General features: G+C 43.7%; 2 long non-coding RNA genes across 2 annotated transcripts; one reads left to right on the top strand and one right to left on the bottom strand.

Annotated features, from left to right (window-relative positions):
• Window positions 1-4,419: 4,419 nt before the first annotated feature.
• On the bottom strand, window positions 4,420-8,864 carry LOC124241138 (uncharacterized). Its single transcript, XR_006889117.1, has 3 exons — window positions 7,686-8,864; window positions 7,396-7,549; window positions 4,420-6,510 (listed from the first exon to the last, which is right to left on the bottom strand). It is a non-coding gene; the product is annotated as an uncharacterized LOC124241138 (long non-coding RNA).
• A 2,354-nt stretch (window positions 8,865-11,218) lies between these two features.
• LOC124241163 (uncharacterized) lies at window positions 11,219-17,452 on the top strand. The gene is made up of 2 exons (XR_006889132.1): window positions 11,219-11,639; window positions 16,320-17,452. It is a non-coding gene; the product is annotated as an uncharacterized LOC124241163 (long non-coding RNA).
• Window positions 17,453-18,806: the final 1,354 nt, after the last annotated feature.

The following is an 18,806-nucleotide window of genomic DNA, read 5'->3' as shown; positions in this document are numbered from 1 at the left end:
AAGAGATGCTGATTCAGGGAAGCTTGCATACGGCTAGTGTTGATTTTTATTTTAAAGATGCCGAGTTACTATCATGTTGACAGTCCTGCGATGCTCAACTGACCTTCGCCATTTTAAAGTTTAACAAGTTACCCTTTACTTAACATTAATGAGTGCTGGTCGTATAGGCATGCCTACTTTGATGTTTTTAAAAAATAAAATTTGAATTCTCCTTGTTTCAGTCCACTGCTGGTTTGTAAGTTAGCAAAGTTCATTTGTAAATTACTGTGCCACCTCCAAGCCAGTGTGCTAAGTGGAATCGTTATAATCTGAGACCTATGAAGGGAAGCTTTGCAAAGAGTGTTCCTCAGACCTAGAAACACCTTAGTCACCGGAAAATCTAGGTGAATTTTTAGAGAAAATTCATTTCTTTAAACTGATGAGGATCCAGTTGGAAACTGGGAATCCCGGTCCTTTTTGCCTTTGAATTCTGGAAGATGCTACTTACGAACTCAAAAGAGTTTTCTAAAAGTGGCCACATATGTAGTGATGAGAACGGAAAACTCTAAGAAGATGAAGAAAAAGGGGAAAAATTTTTTTTTGATGCGTCACCTATTCCCTGCCCTACTTGGGCCTCCCAGTGGCCATGACTATAGGGAGGAAAAGGTTGGATTCCTCAAACTGCTCCAAATAAAACCCTTGTCACACGGTTACTCTGAGAGGTGCCAAATTGCTCTAGGTACAGAGTTTCTCCCTTCACCTTTAACATCCAGCTAATTTCAAGCTGTTTTCAGAATTCAGTCATTCTAGTTATTCTCTGAAGTCACGCACATGTGCAAATACGTTTCACCCACTCCTCTGTTTGTTCACGCACACCTACTACGTGCAGGTACTATGCTCTGTGAGCAGACTGAGGTCTCGAGAGAGTGCTTCTCTGAATGTTTGGGGAAATTTATTTCTCCCTACACTGTTTCTCAATGTCAAATTTCTTAGGCCTAAATTACTGAGCATGCCCTGTCTTTGATAACCTGGTTTCTTTCTATGAAAATGGAGAAATGAAATGAGAGTCTCATTATTTTGGCACCGTTTCTGCGTGGATTATAATTGTCTGGATTCGTGCTACCCTGGTTTACCTAGGTACCCAAACACCTGAAAACTTAGCTGACCACTGGAGCGAGAAACTGCAGTAAAAATTGCGGGAGGCCTTCTAGTTCTTTAAACAACAGAATTAAATCATTGAAAACTTCAACAGACAAAGAATTCTTCAAACCCCTTCCCTGATAATTCCACCAAAACAAGGCCTAGACTCGACAAGAGCATCACTTCTGGCGGAAGGCTGAGCATTCATTCATCCAGGCTCACCCCTGACCTCGGAGGGTCCCCTCCAAATTCACCTGTTGGAATCCTAACGCCCAATGTGAAGGTGTTAGGAGGTGGGGTCTTTGGGAGGTACGGCGGGCATGAAGGCAGAGCCCTCATGAATGGGATTAGTGGCCTTGTACAAGAGGCCCCAAGAGCTCCCTCCCACTTCCACCACGCCAGGACACAGCGAAAAGTCTGCGACCAGAAGAGACCCCCTCACCCTACCACGCTGGCACCCTGCTCTCAATTTCTAGCCTCCAGAACTGTGAGCAGCAAATTTCTGCTCCTTATAAGCCACCTTTTCTGTGGTATTTTGTTACAGCAGCCCAGATGGACCAAGCCACTAACAAACTGCTAAATAAAACGCAAGCTACCCTCTACTTTGACAGATACATCTTTATAATTAAACGTGCAGAGGTCCAGATATTCTGTGGATGGACTGGAGCTGTTTGAATGAGTAATAAAATAATTATATACAATATTAATAAATTCTTATGTGTTTATTTCATACCATTTCCCTTGCCTATATTTCAAAAAATTCACTAATTACGGTGCCATAATGAAGAAATTTTTCACATAATTTGAGTTCTTCTGACAGTAATAACACATTAGCCAATCTTTCTTGTGTCTTTGTAGTTTTTAGTTTTTTTAGGCAGTTTTTGTTATTTCCGTTTGGACAAACATCACACTGCTGACGCAACAGAAACTGAAATTATAAGTAAAATTCTGAAGGCAATTCATAGATTTGAAAATAAACCATGAGTTCTGCACATCATGTTCAACATCGCAATGTGGATGTATGGGATGAATCATTATTGTTGCAGAAAATATAAGAGTATTTTAATTTTATCACATAAATGTCTATCATTTTTGTAACACTTCTCATTTAAATCAGTAGCTGGATCCACAAATTATTTCTTTAGTCCTTTCAAATTTTTCAATGCAGGAATATTTTAAATAAAATCGAAAATAGAAGCATGTTGTTCGGGGTCAGAACAGTCGCCTTAGAAGTTCGTTTGAGGACTATTTGCACAGGAATCTTCCTCATGACAGTTTTGCAAGGTACAAACCATAAACAAATGAATAACAAAATTTTGCGTGAAAACATTCAAACAAGCCGAAATGTACCTTTGAAAACTTAATAAAAACTCTTAACCACTTTTACTAAAAATAATTCACAATTTTGCATTCAATATCCATTACATTCCCATGTGAAAAATTGGTAGCCTGCCTCATCCTTGTAACATGGAGACCGACATACATACAAATTTAAGAGTAATCTGACCTAGTTAGTGTCGCAAAATGTTCCTGTATCCATCTTATAGAACTGTTGTGAAATCTGTGCTAATTCACAAATACCTTTGGAACAAAAACCGGTCCATGGAGAGAATCAGGGTAAAGGAAGCTCCACGTTACTGGGGAACGATGCCTCGTTATAAAAGAGTCTACTGCATTTGCGCTATCTAGAAGAATTTGACAAGCTAATTAGTTTGTCTTTTCTTTTACCTCCATCTGTCTGCCTCGAATCTCCTCTGCACTGAGAAGCAGCATGGATCTTCGATGCTGGCAGCAGCACGACCCCCAAACTTTGCGAGTTTAGTCTCCTTTTCTGTCAATTGGCAGATGTAGAGACGGGATTCTGAGGATGTGCATCGTGGTGATGAGATGTTTAGGATTCTGGGAGGCACTGGGATTGTGCTGTCCAGCAGGAGCTGGGCACCCAGCATGCTAAGGGAGGGGGTATTTTACAAGAGTATGGCCATACCGTCACGTGCCAGCTGAATAGCACATTGGCCTGGCATCTGGAAGGCCTTCAAATATTTATGAAATAGATGAATGAAAGAATGAACGAAAGCAGAAAAATGAAGAGAGAAAAAGGGTGCCGTCTGTGCCATGAAGGCAGACAGATTTCTCAGCAATTACGTGATAGTTTGGGGAAGTGTGTTGGAAGCGGGTATAAGTGGAGAGGAAGAGGCATGAAACCTGCCAAGGAAGGCGCACTTTCCTCTCTGCCCCTGACCGCCCACCGGGCGTCGTTCTCCTGTGGAATGAGAGCATCTGGAGCAGGCCAGGGCTCAGCCTGGCCTCCTGTTGTACAGAGGCACTGTCTGATTTCGAGGATCATCAACTTTTAAATGTTGGGCTAACAATTTGAGGCTTTGCTTCTGAAACCTCCATACTTCCTTTGCAATCCCACAGAGAAATACCAGAATACGGTCAGAAAGTGAGGCCATCCTTTTGGAAGGCATCACACTAGTCATGACTGCCCAGCACAAGCCGATTGCCTCCCCGCTGGAGCTGCCCTGGGCTCCACAAGCAGCTGAGCCACTGCACTGACACCCTTCTCTGGAGGAGTGAGAGGGGAGGGCGGAAGCAGAAGGAAAACCGAGCTCAAGGAGAAATAGAAATAAACACCAATATGTGGTCATGACCAATAGAGATTTCAGAGGAGCCGAGTTTGTATGTGCACGGTGTGCGCTCACCTGCCTCCGTCGCTAGATCCTCAGCTCCGTAAGGGAGGAGAGTAACTGTTACTTATTTTTGAATTCCCAGAGGTTTGTAAGGTGCCTGGAAAACAATGGGTGTGCAAGAAACGTCTGCTATTGACTGAGTCTCTGAAGTCTATGAATTGCACCTTATAAGAATTCAAAGTGAAATTTTCACGATACCCACCATGTCCTGGAGCTTAAGTTCTGTAACCCCTCTCTTCTTTTTACACCAACAAGCAGAGTTTCAGGGAGACTCTGTGAGGTTCGCCTCTCCCAGACACTGGTTCCATAACACAGCTCGGGCGAAGGGCACCTGGATTTTGAATTTTTTGACACAGCCTAGACTGCATTAGGCTCTTTACACTGGAACTTGACACAGAAACAGTTCAGAGTTTTATTTCCTGGACCAGCAATGGTTACAAGAGACAATGGTGCTAGTTTCTATCTATTTTCAAAAAGATGGACTGAAACTCGTCATGTCAAAGCAAAGATGTCTGGAGTGGATAGTCTCCAACGTTTAAGTGATAAGGATCAAAAACCTCCGTGGACCAGGTTATTTCAGTCCATTCATGGGCTTTCTTTTGTAGTTAACTCTTCCTGTCAGTCATATTGGACATCATGTGGCTCAAGGAGCTGAGACCATCTTTCATTCGTCTCTGTAGCCTGAGCACTTTACGCAGGGCCTGGAATACAGTAGTTGCTCAATAAATGCATGAGGAAGGAAGAAATGGAGATAAGGAAGAGCGAAAAGGAATAGAAACAGGGGATGGAAGGAAGATGGGTGCTTCCATCTCTGCCTAAATGGCAGCACCAGCTCTGAGACTTTTTTGTGAGTTATAACCTTTTTGGCCATAGTGATCAAATTTCCTATGTCTATGAACAGCTGGGGAGCGTGTTAAACCACAGACCCCTGAATCTTTCAGGCAGCTGGGTGTTAATATTCCCATTCAGCAGGTGTGGAGTAGGGCCCAGGAGTCCGCTTTCCTTGCAAGGACTCCAGGTAGCAGTGACGGAGGTGGCCGGGAGACAACCTGGAGAGAAGCACTGCTCTGCCTCAGAGAACTCTGAATTCCCCACGGAATGAGAGTTCCTGTTCTGGGACAGACCCCGCACTGCTATGTGAGAAAAATTATGGTTTTGCAATCAGCTGCCCCCACAGCCCACCGTTGGGCCTCAGAAGGTAGCCTTGCTGTGGGTTCCCTAACTTTTTAAGGGAAGAATTAACTCCACCTCTGCTTATCTGGCAGCTCAGATTTATGTGTCTGTCCCCAACCTGTGATTAAAGGAATCTGTGTTCCTCGCTAGGACCGCGACTGTCATCTTCTGCCATCCGGCTGCTATCCGAAGCCTGCTTTCAGGAAAATGACGCTGAGGAAGAGAACCTAAAGGACGCTCTAATGGAGATATTCTAAGTTCCTCCTTTGGACCCAATCAATGACCAGATAAAATTAACACTGTAATGAAATTATACCTTAGTATTATGTCTGATTTTTATTAAAAATTGCTTCAAGCTACTTGCAAATGAATACTATTTATGCATTTGTTGTGAAATTGTTGCGATAAGATTATCCAATTTAGCATCCGAATCTTCAGGGCCGGGAGTAGCAGAGGAGAAAAGCCTTCTTCTCCTCTCGGGAGTTGCCACCTGCTCCCCTGTCTCACATGGTACAGGCCGCACCGTGTGTCCCGCTTCCCCATGGCGGCCACAAAGCTTAACGTTTGGTGTTTAATTTACACACTTAGCTGCTTTGTCCTGCTTTCCATTCCACTGGATTTTTCATTTGATGTTTATCTGTATTCTTTTGTTTTGTTTGCAAGATGTCTTAACTCTTAGAGAGAGAAAAGATATGCGTTTCTTAAAAGTTGAAGCGTTATTATAGTAACAGGGAAAATCACGTAGTGTTACTTTGTTATCAGCTATTAATATGATGCATTAGACAGGTAACACGTCATTTCTAGTAATCATAAGCCATCCATGTGCGCACACGCACAGCGTGGGCCATGGATCCCTCAGCGCATGGGGAGGGTTGGACAAGGCAAGGCAGTTGTCCCACTCATTCTGTGTCCATCCGTTATCTTGTCTTCACTCTCTCCTATCACAGTCTTGTGTCTAATGAAAGGACCTAGAAGGCTCCTTTTGTAGAAACGTCATGTTTGTCCTCCTTGGGGTTCTGAGTTTGTCTCTCTTCCAATCCCTCCCTCCCTGAGTTGGGGGATTTATAACTTCAGTAGGTTTTAACTGCCTCTCTAAACTGATGGCTCCCGACCCGAACTTCCAGCTGCAAAATCTTTCCGAGTTCCAGAACCTAGCAGAATCAAATGAGGCCTCTGCTGCTGTACTGAAAGTCTTGGATAATAGTGGACAAGTCAAACCATGGTGTTGCATTCGGCGAGTTAACTGCACTCGAGGAGAGCCAACAAGCAGAAGTTGGGGTAACACCTGTGTGTCTTGAAAAGACACTTCTATTTTGCAATCCAGATTCCCCTTTCTCTGCAGATCTTTCGTTATCCCTCTACCCAACGGTTTCTGCCTGTTACTTGAAAAATCCATTCCATGGTCAAGTAGGTTGTGAAGTCCCTGTCTTCTCAGACACCGGTTACAAGGGATCTGTAAGGGGAGAGTACGCAGACCTGTGGTTGTTGAGTCTCAGACGCCCCTTACTACCATCGTTTCACGTGCCTGCAGAAAAGGAAGAAAAACACTGCTGGTTAAACGATGAGATAAGACTTTCTTTTCATTTCAGGTTCCTAATTTCTACCTATTGAGATTTTTAATATCTTAAACTGTACAGTTTGATAAGTTTTGACATATGTGTATGTCTGTGAAGCCATCACCACAGTCAGGAAAATGAACTTGTCCACCACCTCCAAATGCTTCCTCATGCCCTTTGGTGATACGTCCCTGGCATCCTTCCTTTCAACCCCCACCTTTCTCCCCACGAAGATGTGGATCTGATTTCCTTCTCTATAGATCAATCTTCATTTCCCAGAATTTTGTTTAAGTGGAATCATACAAGTTCTTTTTTTATCTGACTTCCTTCTTGCAGCCGAGTTACGGGGAGATCCACCCACGTTGCAGCACACAGCAGTTCGTCTGTCTGTGGCTGAGAAGGAGTCCACTGTGCGGACAGACCAGCCTGTTTATCCAGTCACCTTTGATGGGGTTTGGAGTTGTTTCCACAGTTTGGATATTACAAAGTAACCCACTACAAACATCTTTGTGCATGTCTTTGTATGAAAATACACTTTCATTTATTTTACGATCAAAAGTATAGTCTGTTTTGGTAAAGGTACTGTGTGCATTTGAAAACACTGTATATTCTGATTGGTCAATAAATGTCAACTAGGTTGAGTTGGTTGGTAGGGTTGTTCAAATCTTCCATGTTCTTACCAATTTTCTATTTTTTCCTATCAATTATGGAGAGAGAGGTATTAAAATCTCTGCCTATGGATTTCTTTGTTTCTCCTTGCGTCTCTATCTGTTCTTGTTTGGTGTGTTTATAAGCTCTATGGAGCACACAAACTTTCAAGACTTCTATTGCCCTTGATGAATCCACCCCTTTACCTTTATCAAATGAGACTTTTTATCCATGAAGTGTTTGGTTGACTGAAATATTGAGGGGTTTTCATTGCCTCATCACGCCATCGGAATAGTAGGTCACGTCGCACGTGGTTGGGAAGGGCTGCCTGGCCATTAGAGCCTCGCAGGTGCATGTGAACTTCAGAGACGGCAAAACGTAAACCATCAATGTGTGCTCAGAACTGATGACATAAGGATGTTAAACAGTGTTTGTGACACTGATTATTTTTAATGGAAATCTCCCAGGAATATTCTCTGGTGAGTCCTTTATTCACCTTGGATTATGTCTGTTCAGATAATCCGGGCTGTTCTTAGCCGCGCTGTAGAGTGATGTGGAAAACGAGAAATATTGCTGTGGGCACAACCGGGTTCAAGTGAGAAGGGTGCTCCTCCCAGGGGAGCTGACTCAGTCCTGGGCTCCGGCTGCCCCTCCCACCTGGACACTCCCTTGCCTGTGCCAGCCTGGACTACTCTGGGTTTTTATTTTGTTAAAGACTCCCTTACACTTTTGATTCCATCTGGATTCTGGTCATGTCTGCATGGAGGGTCCAAAGCATTTCAAATGGAAGATGCCCCAAATTGAAATCGTTACCTTTCCCTCTGAGTCTGCTCCTCCATCTCTATTCTCATTCTCAGTTAATGAAATAAGCATCAATACAATCACATACATGCATGTGTGTGCACACGCACACACACACACACATACATACAAGCCACGTTCCACAGAAGCCAATCCAAATGCCACAAGACTTCATTTTGTGCTTCACAGTCTTGACCCAGACTCCCCGTGAATCTCCTCTCTCCATGTATCCCATCCCATCCCCCTCCTTTCCCCACATAACACCCCTCCTCCAGTTACCCTGAAATTCTCATGATGCCCCAGGTGTGTGTTTTCCTTTCATTGATTTATGCCAAGAACACACTTAACCTTCACATTTACATCTAGAAAATCCTTTCTCATCCTCTACAGCAGAACTCCCCCCGCTTTCCTGGGCAGAGCCTTCCTGAGTCCCAGGTGTGGTGGCTTCTCCTCTGCGCTGCCCCTTCTCTGCCCACACCTGCAGGGAGGGGCGGGCGCCTGCCTCAGGTGCTGCCCCGCTGTGAGTCTGGCTCCTTTTCTGGGCTGTATTCTAAGGAAACAGACCCTATTTTATTAGCCACTCCTTTTCTATTCTCTGTCACTACACCTCAACCTGTCAGCTGCTGAATGTGTGTGAAGGCTTTCTTCCCCATCTGCCCTCCTCACAAACCCCTTTCTCCTGACTTAGCTGTCTGACTTAGGTGCCTGGCAAGCGTCTGCCTTCTTGCTCCTTCTGCTTCTAGGGCTCACAGCAGCCGCTCGTCGCTGGCCCAGGTCTGTGGGCTGCTCTGTCCGGTCACCTAGCTGACTCCAGCATGCCCTCAGTCTTCCTTACGACAGGTTTGTGCTGTGGGCAGGCACACTCCACGCTGCTGTTTGGGTGTGTGCCTGCAGTTCTCCGGTTATCTTATTAACTCTCCATATAATGGGAGGGGATATTTATCTACCCTTTGGAAAGGCATTATTTCTGGGAAAGAGTCTGGATTCCTGGCAGAGCGTAAAAGAAGGACCATTGCCCTGTAAACAAAATCGCATCTGTGCCGCACCTAAACAGAACATTCAAAGGGACCGTGTGCCCGGGAGCCGGCGTGCGGTGAAGGGCCCGGGCCAACAGCGAGCACTTCCCCGGCCCCCGGCCGTGCCCGCCTGCCCTCTGAGCACGGTGGGCGCTCAGCAGGAGGAAGCAAAGTAATGATTTGCCTGTGCCACAATGACAGAGCACGACAAAATGAGAAACTAGTAAAGTAACTTTGTTTGAAAACTCAGTGTGCACAGAACTGAGATTATATTTTCATATCCTTGACCTTTAGTTGTGACCATGCATGCAGAGGCAGTATTGATCAAGTATTTTGTAAATCAGTAAAAAATTATTGCTGATAGTCAAAGAAGAGAATTCGTTCTTTTATATATTTCTACTCATTCAGTCTAGCCAGATACTGATCAGTTCCTCTGTCGGAGGCACATGGAAATGATCACAGAGCTTGATCCAGGGATTTCCAAAACAATTAAAGCTGCTGGGTTTTTTATGTATTATCCAAAATTTGGGAACTTTTAATAATCCACTTATTTTAAAACTCAAGGAAAATCTTCTCAGTTTTGCTTTTGAAATAATTTGCCTAAAGCTTTACTCGATATTTTGTTTTTGCTTGAATAGGTCCTCTTGGATATTTTCAAAGTCAGCTAACTTTTAGAAATGGATGAATATCTCCCAAGCATCGTGTGTATATAAATAGAAACCTGTGCCCTTTAGGCTTAACCCCCACACCATCATGTTCAAGATGAATTTTAAGTAGTTTTTAAGTAATTTAAATGTCTGTTTACATTCTAAGTAGCCACATACGTTTCCTTCAGATGTCCAGAGCTTTCCCAGGAGATATGTTAATGTTCTGAAAAGAAAGTGTTTGAAAGTATTGCCTCAAAGTGTTTGGACTTTTAAACTTAATGTGGTTTGTTTTCCCATTCAAAAAAGCCATCTTCCAGTAAAGAAAGAGATACAATTCAGAGGGTTTCTTTCAGTTACATAATTTTCAATAATCCATAAAGCCTTAGGATTTGCTTTAAAAAAAAAAATCATCGCCAGATCACTTACATTAATTCCTGTGAAGCCAAATTCAAAATTCATTTTGGGCCTCTGACAAAGCTTTTATGTTAAGAATGTTTTATCCATTTATTAAATTCATTTATGCGAGAGTTAAAAGCTGTTTATCTGAAACCTTAAACAGAGTACGATGTTTTCAATGTGTTGAAAAATTTATATTATCTTTGCCTTTGAACTATTTTTTTTTTTAAAAAAGAAAAGAAAGGAGAAGAAAAGCCAGCACAGACTTGTCAGCTGACCTGTCTCCTTCCTGGAACTTTAGTGTCAATTTCTGATCCTCCTTTGCCCATCTGTGCCCCCAAACCCAACATCGATGTTTTCAAACACAGTTTCTGCTCTAACAAAACAAGAGTTTATGATTCACTTTCAGACTTTGTTCTTTCGGCTAACTTGTTTGTTCAGGAAAACAGATTTCTAAGACCTGCACACACAGCAGGATCTTTGTGTCCCTGTTTTTACTCCTGTGTTTCTCAGATGACACGACTTTTGGCTCATAAAACATACATTAGAGATAAGTGGAGGAAAAACACCATAATCTTGTGTCGGTTTTTTTCCGGTGATGCACCCCGCTTAGCATAGGAGAAGTGCAGGCACATAAAACGATCAAGGACGGTGAACCCAGGCTTTTAAAATCGCCAGCCTGGGAGGTAGGAAGGTGCTGCTCCCTGTGCGTCTGCTGTGCCGGGACCTGACAACGTGTCGAAATTTCATACATTTATCCAGGCTATTTGTACACTTTTCCCGTTTCCCCCAACTGTCTGAGCCTTCCGCTCTCTCCGTTTTCTCAATTCCATCCCTCGCTCCAGGCGGGTTCCCCACTTGGAATCTTTGCCTTCTGCTCCCCTTGGTTAAAATTCATGTCCATTTTATCTCCCTCACCTCAGTCTACTCTAAGCTCTGGATGCAGGGGGTTATGACTTCGAGTTCAATTACAGAAGAACTGCTTCCCACATTTCTAAAATAGGGGGAAAAAAAACAACCTAGAGGGTGTGCCATGCAAATCAATGAGAGGGCGAGGCCTCCGCCTGTGTATTTCTAAGCCATGGAGGAGAGACGCAGACAGAAAATTTCAAGCACCTCTTCCTTCAAACATGCAAAAGAAAAGGAAGAGATCGCTGGCACGTCATAAAGTAAACTGCATCAACGTCCTGTTGTGTCTTTTGGCCCAGTGTGGCCTCAACGTGCACTGACATGGTGGGGAGCAATGGCACTGCCCTGCAACTGTGCCAATCTAGTTACTGCCGTGGCCATCTGGGGCACCCACAGGCTCCAGCCTCCTGGGATCAGCTGACTCCCCATGAACGAAATTCCAGTTGCCTTGAAACTAAGCCTTCACATCTGATTGGAACTTGAGCTTTGGCCCGAATTAGGGAAGAGAAAGGAACCAAAACGTGTTTAACTCATGTTCTGAGTTAGGATTGTCCCATTATGTGACAATTTAGGTGCAGACCATGAAGCCCAGGCTCAAACTAGGGCCCTCCTTGTGCTCTCTGCTACATCCGACGTCTATTTGCTTTAGGACCCACCACCTTGAAGGAAGACACGATGTCCGTGAGTGCTTTTTATAAGATTGTTTGAACAGAAAGCAAAACTGAAAGAATGATCAGAAAGCCAAGATTCTGGTTTCTCACCCCCAACCTCCTAAGGAGATCACCGTGGGAAGGTCCTGGGCCTCTCTGAACCCAGAGAGTCTGTTGACACACGTTCTGCTTCCCTAAAGGGATTGTCTGAGGATCAAATAAGAAAGAACTTGGTAAAACTCTGAAAAGATCCCATGTGGCTCTTCCGCTCCCTTAACTATTCAGTATCTTCTAGAGCTTTCTTCAGCTATCCATCCTCTTCTGTCTCCCTTTTTCCTTGACTCTTCCCCTCCACTCCATCCCTTCCAGTAATTGCTTTATTATCTTCCATCTGTCCTTTTAACTTCATCTTCTTTTCTTCCTTCTGTCCCCGTTTTGCATAATCTCTTTCCCCCTTCCTGGTATCAGTGAATTCAGCAAATGTAAATAAAAGAATACCTTACCATTTGACCTTAATTGTCAAGGAAAGGAAGGATAGAACCAGATTAATCTAAATTAGAAATGAAACAAATTTCAAACATATATGCAACTCTGCTTGCCAGAGAATGAAGGAGACTGCACTTCTCAGATAGCTTTGCTAACAGAGGAGAATCACGTGTAATTTTCTGCTAAAAGTCTTCAGTATAAGAATAAGTTTATCCTAAGAAGCTGGGTTCATTTTCTTTTAATACACAGACCAATTACAAACGACGTGTGTGTGTATGTGAAAATCTTTTTCTATATACTTCTGTTGACTAAAAAATACTTGCAGGACACAAAGGTAAAATAAAATATAATTTAGAAATTATTATTAGTATTATTACAATAAGAACCAAAAGAGGAGGTAGTGGCAAAGAGAAAAGTGAGAAAGAGGGGAGATGGAGGAAAGAAGAGGAGAGACAAGAGAGAGAGACGGAGAGAAGTCCACCTAAACGCAAATACTTTGGCACATTACGTAGACACTAGTTCCGTGCGTAAAAAAGTCACCAGGAAGGCTTTATCCAAATCTTTGGCTGCTACCCCATAATTCTGGTTTGGGAGCTCTGGGGTGGAATTCTGGACCTGATGCTGTTAACCCCACTCCAGGAACTGCAGATGTAAGTGGTACATTTTCAGGTTAGCGAAATCATTTTCAAATCCAGTTTTCACTTTAGATTCTTTTGGGGAACTTTGAAGATAAAGATGTCTGATGTTGGATGGGGTACAGGATGAGCCTTTGTAAAGTCTTCTTGGATGATTAATACTTAGCCAGGGTGGGGAGCTACTGTCTGAAGGATATCGAGCTTAGAAAATTTAGGATTGTAATCACATCTCCAACATGCGGCTGTGCCACATTGAGCAAATGATTAAACCTCTCTGGGCCTCTGTATCCTCCTCTGTAAGTTAGGGGAGAGTCATTCAACCTCACGGAGCAGTGGGTTCTCAACCTTGGCTGCACGTCACAATCGCCTGGGAGGTTTTAACCCGGTCAGCCCACCCCACCTGAATCAGAACGTGTGCCAGCAACATCGGGCTCAGTGTTTGTGAAGCTTCTCAGGGGACTTCGTACTTGAGAACCTGTTTGGAGATTAAATGAGATCATGGCATTGATATCAATGTTCTGCTACTAACCAATGAAACCAACTGGCACACGCTGTGTCCTCTCTAGGCAGGAGGCAGTGTTCTAGCATCATACACAGGATGTCTTTTTCCATCCTCAACACCCCCAGGAAGCAGATTCTGTGCTTTTGTGAAGCATCTCCCACAGTTTCTGGCTGCTGGGTAAGAGTCCCCTTTCCCAGTGTAGACAGAAAAAGGAACAAGTTATGTCAAAGGGAGACGCGCCCTCTGGTCCCGCGGCAGCTTGGCTGGTGGATTTGTGGGCAGCCTGGACCGGCCGGAGGTTGCAGGTGAGGGATCAGCTCTTGGAAGCAGGCAGGCATCCAAGTGGAACAGAACATTCAGGAGAGAGACAAACAAAGGTTTTTCTTGGATCTGTGACAAGAGAGGAGAAACCGAAAAGACAGTATTTTTTATATCAATTAGCAAAAACTTTGATTGTGACCCACTGCCATTGCTTGAATGTCTTGGGTTGAGGAGCCAATGAGAAGTTAGGAGCATCTCACATTCTCCCCTTGGCTTTTCAATCTGCACATTTTCCCTTCCTGGGAGAGTTACTGATGCTAACGTTCTCAATCTTTCCATCTATGAATTGGGTGTTTCTCTGGTACCCTACTGACCTGAGCGTCAGTGTACAACAGATATGATCAATCAAATGGTGAATGATTAACGGAAAATCCCTGCAACCACATGTAAACTGTAAGGGTTTCTCCCGCTACAGCTATCTAATAAAAAAAATGAGAAAGACAACCTTTTGCTTTCTCCACACCCCCTACACAGAAGCCGTGCTTGCTGTGTATTTCTACCAAGAAAGTTCCATGCAAATTTTATGATCACTACCCACTGTAACAATTAAGTAACAAAAAGCTATGTGGAAGATTCTTTTTTTTCCCCCAAGAATCAGAACTGCGATAATGAAACAGGGCCAGTAATCTTGCTTTAATGAAATGGGGAGTCTAATCCACTACATTTGGTAAAGATGCTAAATCAGAGAAAGCAATAAAACGTGTTCTCATATCAATAAAATGCAATTCTTTATGTTCTTATTATGTAAAACAACCAGCGGGGCTCCCTGAAGGATCGTGCCATATCCGATGGTGTTTTTTTCACAAGCACCTTACAGCCCACTTCATATGCAGTTGGTGAATGAACAGGTCTGTTTATGAAAAATCTGCTCGTTACACCATTAGATCGCATGGACGGCATCTTCCGTGGTAAAACAATTTGCACTGCAGATATATGTTTATGGGAAATTCGGGCAACAGTGGAGCTTAATGCATAAAGGCAAGGAATTGGTGTAAAATAAGTGAGTTGCTCAGGCCGCACTTTCTGGTAATCCTTTCAAATCTGTATTTCATCCAGAAAGCTTTTCTTTTTAAACCAATTTAAGAAGTCAATAATCATTAACTATGCAGAGATATTTGTGTGCTTCCTGCTTTGTGTTTTATTCTAGACCCGGCTACCAGGGTTCTGTGCGTGTGTTCCCTCTGCAGGGGACAGGGTGATGGGGAAAGCTATTACACTGGGTTCACAACTAACAGTGCTCTCCTGCCACTCAAGTAGAGGTTAAGTGACAGCAAAAGCAAACGTGGCTGTTTCTTCTTTGGGCCCTTGAAGAACGCGATGAAGAGCGAGCGCCCTGCTGCCAGTCTTCCAGCTCCAGAACTCTGTCCCGGCCACCAGGATGGCCCTTCTTCGGCGTCCAACCTCCCACACACGGGCTCCCACAGGCCACACTGTGGTCTCCTTCGTCCTCCCTCTTGAACCGATTTCAGTTTGCCTGCTTCCCACCTTGACGTTTTGACAAACTGCTAATGCCCCAGGGTTTTTCCTGCACTCCTTTCCTTGAGCTTCTGCCTGCCCCTGTGGATTCAGAGGACTGGCTTTGAGGTTGGCAAGGTGACCCTTTTTTAAGGGCATGTCCCGAGGGAGGGAGCACGTAATGACCTCTCCCTGGCCAGGACACGCTGGGTACAGAATATAACTTCTTGGTATTTGGCCTCAGGAGTCTCATTCATTACATAAAGTCTTTATCTTTGTGCATATCCTGGAACAATACTCTTAAATAAATATTCTCTGAGGCATTTTACTCCATGGTTATTTACTTTGCATTTCCATGATCTCAATGGAACACAGAAAAGGAGGAGATAGAAGGCTTGGCAAACAATAATTTGCCACCATCTACGCACAAGGGGACAACTGTGAGGGATATTGTTTTGTTTTAAACGAGAGATACGTCATTAACTTGACATAGTGTATCTGCGTGCAGACCAGAGCCACTTAGAAAATTCCGCTTGACAAAGCATGCTAGATAAGCTCTATCTCGAGAGAACAGAGACTGTGTGGCTCTGGAGTGAGATGACCTGGTTCCAGCCTCCAGCCCTAGCTCGCCAGCCTTGAGATCTTGGAGAAGTCCTTGAGCCTCAATTGCATTCTACCATCAAGGAATACTGACAGGTCTCCACCTTTTCCTTACAATTGTTCTGTGTTCAAAATGAGATTCTGTCCCTTAACTGTGCAAAAGTCTGAAAGCCCCAGGACAGAGATATTAAAGCATGGATGAGCAGCCTGCTTTTAAAAGGATTACCCTAGTGTTGCCAGCCATGATTGCTAGCATCATCATCATCATATTGTTATTATTAGATTTGTAAAAAGTCCATGAGACTAAAAATTATTTTGAGAGGTCATTAAGTCCACCAATAAAAAAGAAAATCAAACTTTGTTTTAGACACACCCACATTTGTCAATGAAACCTTTCCTTCCCAGTTTAACTACCGTTTCCTCCTACTTATTCTTTTCAATTAACTATGAACACAAAGATCTGCCCTCAGCCAATAAACACAGATTCTCATGAAAACCTGCCAGAAAGAAAAGCAAAAGAGGAAGAGGATGTACGATTTCTCAAGGGTCACTGCGCTGGTTCCTACTTAAGCCAAACTCACTTCCTTCATAGGCCAGGAGAGCGTGCGCTGATCTTTATGGTGACAGCCAGAGGTCGGCTACCCTAGTAGGCTCCTGGACATCTTCCCTGGGACCTGGGTTGGAAGGGGTATCTATTTTTTCTTTCCTGTAGACAATGGGGAGGATCGAGGCATTCAGATGGAGATCCTGAGTCTTCCTGTGATGGCTCTGACTGGTACTGGTTGGAGAAAGTCGCACGTGTCCACTCACAACCCAGCTCTTCGACATCCAGAAGAGAACATGGGACACCCGCACGGCGAGGCTCTGCATGCTGGTTCTCACGTCATTTCTCCTCACACGCTTCGGGTACCACTGTACGGCGTAGAATGTCTTTGTTAATACAAACGCAGGAGCTCCAACACTTTCAACCTCGTTCATCAATGGCGCCATGGTCACCTGGTAGACCATGCTTTTAATTCAAGCTCCTTCTCGTGTTCAAAACATTCTTGGAACCCATCTTTTAAAGACTCCCTTCCAAAGGTGCTGCATTCTTGAATATCCTCAGTGAATGAAATCATCACACTTTGGGGGAGAGTTTGATTTTTGGAAACAGTCAAACATCTTGATAGCAGTTTAGTAAGCGTGGTCACTTCTGAAGCTAAAGAATATTGTTAGTAGTGTTAAAGGAAGTGTGATAATAAGTAAAGAGATTTGCCTTGGAAATGACTGGAAAAACATTTCTGAATAGAGCTATGTTTTAGCGACAGCAGCATTCTCAGGGGAAATTTGGTAGCTTCCCAAAGTGACTCTCCTGATGGGGCCAATGATTTAGTTCCATTTGTCTTAGCTCTGCAGGTGTCATATGTTTTATTTAATGATGATGTTGATCCTTTTTACAATACTTAGCAATGAAGTAGCCCCTCCCTCCATCCTCCCACCCCCATGTTCGCAATATACATAGAATCTTTATGAAGTTGCAGAGGGAAGACGGGAAACAAATCCATTACCAAGGAGAGCGGCACCTTACCCTGACCTAGAGGAGGAATCCCAAGGCTGCCAAGAGCTTAGGGAAGAAGAAGTGCAGTGCAGAGCATCTTTCTGCAGAGCACCCCAGCTCCACTATTCTGGACCTTCGGGGGGATAGAGCACCAACGGAGAACTATAGCTGAGGCACGTCTGCTATGGTGAGCAGAAAGCAACCTACACGCTGTGACGTCTTTGAAACCACTGCCTGGTGTCCAGGGGAACCTTGCCCATCAGTCATGATAACAATGAATTCAAGTAAAAAATGATTTTGTGGTTGAATATGACTTTAAAATATTTGTTTTTAAGTCTGATTGATGTCTATTAACTGAGGCTTTCTCTCAGAATTCCATTTTATGACAAGGGATAGTATTTATTCAAAATACTGGAGGAGGCTCTGGTAGCCATTATGCAGAGTGAGTAGTCAAGATCTGGACTATGGGAGCCCTCATCCAAGGCAGACCCCCGGGAACAAGGAACAAGGGGACTCATAGAAACAGACCCCATGCATGGACTGAGCTAATCCCAGACCATAAAACAAAAAGCAAACTTCCGTTACATGAAAACAACATGATGGGGGCATCTTAGAGACAAAGCGCGGGCCTGAGGGGCTGTCTAAGGCTGTTTGAGGGGGAAATGAGTAAGGAGTCATGACCTTCAATCTGGCCGGTGGCCAGCAGAGGCTCAGGGAGAAGTAAAATTTAGAAACTATTGAAATGACGGAAAGGGAGAACCTAGCCAATATCATCTCTGTATAAAAGAATTAGTTCAAATTAGTACAATCCCATGGGCTGCTTCTAATCAGCTACCATGATGGAAAAGGAAATTGCCAAAATGGGACTGAGGCGTTATTTTATCTAAGGGGAAAGGTTTGAGTTTTTGGTAACTAATTTTAAAATAGTAAAGCTATAGATTTCTACAACATTCAAGATGGGGGGGAGGGAGGGAGATTCCATTATATATGTGACAGCAAGCCAGCTGCCATCTAAGGGAGAGGTGAGCTGGGAGCCTCACTTAAAAAGCCTACCTAAATTGACAGCTTTCACTGGAATTTGGGAGTAAAGATAGAATCTTCCCTCAGGTTTGAAATACAAGCTCTTCTGCACATTTTCTATTTTCCCATTGACATGAAAATTGCCTCTGAAAAGTAGATGTCCCAGGGGTACATTGCTTTCAACTCATATCTTTCCCTTCCCTTCTCATTTTTTAGTTGTTCTGTGTGCATGCATGGGTGTGTTTGCATGCATATGTGTGTGTCTGTATGTGTGTGAACGCCTGCAAGTGTATGCGCGTGTGTGTGCGTGTGTTTCTCCATGAAAAATCTCCTGGATGCAGGCCTACGACTTTCAGCAGTAGCAGAGTTGAAGCTGCACCTTCCAATACCAGGCCCATTCTTCTTTTAGAACATTGAAGGTTTATCTTATGAAACTGGGCAGACATTTAAACAACATGTAAATTGTCTTCCTTTCTGATATTTACTCCCAAAAAAGGAAAAATGGTGCAAAGAATAATTTCAACGCTTGGCTCCCTGAGATTTTAGAATGTGTCTCAGGCTGTTTCAGAGAGAAATCTGTGCATTCGAGTTGCATGGAGCCCTGTGGGTGTCAGTTGATTTGGAAAGGCAGATCATATCTGA

This window comes from Equus quagga, chromosome 6 (assembly GCF_021613505.1).
Source record: "Equus quagga isolate Etosha38 chromosome 6, UCLA_HA_Equagga_1.0, whole genome shotgun sequence".
Taxonomy (NCBI): Eukaryota; Metazoa; Chordata; class Mammalia; order Perissodactyla; family Equidae; genus Equus; species Equus quagga.
Note: the sequence above shows the minus strand (reverse complement) of the source record. Positions and strands in the feature narration are given on the sequence as shown.